The 2,365-nt window shown below is 29.3% G+C and overlaps 1 long non-coding RNA gene across 1 annotated transcript; it reads left to right on the top strand.

The window, feature by feature from the left end:
- Positions 1–817: 817 nt before the first annotated feature.
- Positions 818–2,074, top strand: LOC123887203. The gene is made up of 3 exons (XR_006801406.1): positions 818–886; positions 1,040–1,174; positions 1,951–2,074. It is a non-coding gene; the product is annotated as an uncharacterized LOC123887203 (long non-coding RNA).
- The last annotated feature ends 291 nt before the right edge of the window (positions 2,075–2,365 follow it).

Below are 2,365 nucleotides of genomic sequence, written 5' to 3'. Positions count from 1 at the left end.
TTTGAAACTCTCTAGTTTCGGGGACGAAACTAAATTTTTGGTGGGTAGAATGTAACACCCGAGAATTTTAATTTATATATAGATAAATATTTTATTTTATTTATAAGTTAGAATATTTTAACTTCAATTTTATCTAACCTATGTTTTCGGTTTTCTAGTTTTGAGGACGAAACTATTTTAAGGGGGGTAATAATGTAAGAACCCAATATTTTATATGTATATGGTAATTGGTGGTTTTATTATTTTATTGATTAATCATTTTATTTCTCTCCGATATAAAGAATAACTCTATTTTTTCTAAATGGAACCATTATTTTATCGGTATGACAATAATAGAATGATTATTTACTTTTATTTTATTTTATACATTTAAATACTTTTAACTAAGCCAAATGAATAGTCATCCTTTCATATATGATATGATCTTCTCCTCTTTCCCTTCATTCCTTAAAACATGGCCACATTCATCTTAGAAAAGAGATTTAATTCTCAATTGTGTCTCTTGAACTCAAAAGTCATAAAAGACTTTTCATGTCTTCCCACTAACCCAACTCAATTGTATTCCAATATCCCTTTGTTTTCCACATCAATACTATATATATATATATATATATATATATATATATATATATATATATATATATATATATATATATATATATATATATATATATATATATATATACATACATGCTAATGAGTCTCTCACACTATTATACTATGCTCTCAATTATATTTCTATGGCATCAAAGTCAAAAGGCAATGAAGCTATACACGCCTACCTAGCTTCCACAAAACAAACATTTTATACTCTTAAAACTCCCTTTATAATTCAAATGATTATCAAGCTTTGTTTTTAGTTTCATTCTCCTTCAATTCAAATTGTGTAAGTCCTCTTTTATTAGTCTCTCTATTCCATTTTTATTTGATTCATGAAAGTTCCAATTCAATCAACCTATTTTCGTTTTTCCAAAAGCTGTCATCGTAAAATATTAATTTCTTCTTCGTTCACCGTTGGATCGTATTTATTTTTGGACAGTAGCTTCTCGACACATAGTACTCCATTTTCAACCGTCGGATCGTCAAAATGAACTTTGAAGTGAGATATATCCAGTGTACACTATAGCTACGGATTTAGGCCTAGAGTATTGTGCTTGGAAGGAAATCGGCCAAGGTAAGGGCTTTTTCCCCATACACTCATGCACATAGGGTTTATGTTATAGATTAATAATGGAATATTTAACCGTTAAGAAGGAATGAAAATAGAAGGAATGAAAGAACTATTTTTATAACAACTCTATGCTATTTCATTACATTCCGAGTATGTGTGTGTGGCTGATTGTATATGTAATTCTATGATTGATGTGTTTTGTGGTTGATTGTGGATATGAGTATTTGGTTGGTTTTTGATAAAATGAATATTTGGTGTGGTTTAAAAGAGAAAATTGATTTTGATTTGATCTGGTGGAAGTAGCGATGATTTTAAAAGAAACTTTATATATTAAGTGCCAAATGGGGCGATTTAATATTTGTGTATATTAAAGTGTGTATATGAAGCATAGCATGGCATATAGTTGAGTCATAGGTGCCAAATGGGGCGAATACGCTACTTGGGGCGTAAAATTCCAAGTGCCAAATGGGGCGAATACGCTACTTGGGGCGTTAAATTCCAAGTGTCAAATGGGGCGATTTGTGCCAAATGGGGCGAATACGCTACTTGGGGCGTTAAATTCCAAGTGCCAAATGGGGCGATATCCGGATCATGGTCTAGTTGCATTTCATGCATCATTAGTTTGTATAAATTGTTATTAAAAAGAGTTTCTTGCATCGATTTTATTTTATTACTTTTTATGGCCGAGTATTTTATTTTTAGTTTATAACATTTACCATCCGTTCGGCATGATTCAATTTGGATAAGGAAATTGACCCTTACATTAAATATGGTTGTAGGTACCAAAGGTGAAATATGAGGTGATGTGTTGCTTGTACGTGCGCGGGGCTAAACAAATTTGGGTTTTATAAATTTGTAATTTAAATGAAAAATTCTTTTATTGTATGAAGATTATTTACAGGCTTAAGTAATTATTATTCTATATATATAAAAAAAATATATTCACACCTTTTTAAAGAAACAAAGTATTTTTATGAGTAAATTCTTTATAGAAAAATATGGGTTGTTACACACTGGATAATGAGTAAGTAGGTTCACAAAATAAAAGCTACACAAACTATATATTAATAGAGAAAAATACATAATTGACTCAATAAATCAAAAGTTGCAATTTATTTAAAATGACTCAAACTTAAACACTAAACTAATAAAATTATATTAAAAACTTAATTAAAAAGACTCTAAAAATAGTTC

This window comes from Trifolium pratense, linkage group LG5, assembly GCF_020283565.1.
Source record: "Trifolium pratense cultivar HEN17-A07 linkage group LG5, ARS_RC_1.1, whole genome shotgun sequence".
Taxonomy (NCBI): domain Eukaryota; kingdom Viridiplantae; phylum Streptophyta; class Magnoliopsida; order Fabales; family Fabaceae; genus Trifolium; species Trifolium pratense.
This window is presented reverse-complemented; position numbering and strand designations above follow the sequence as displayed.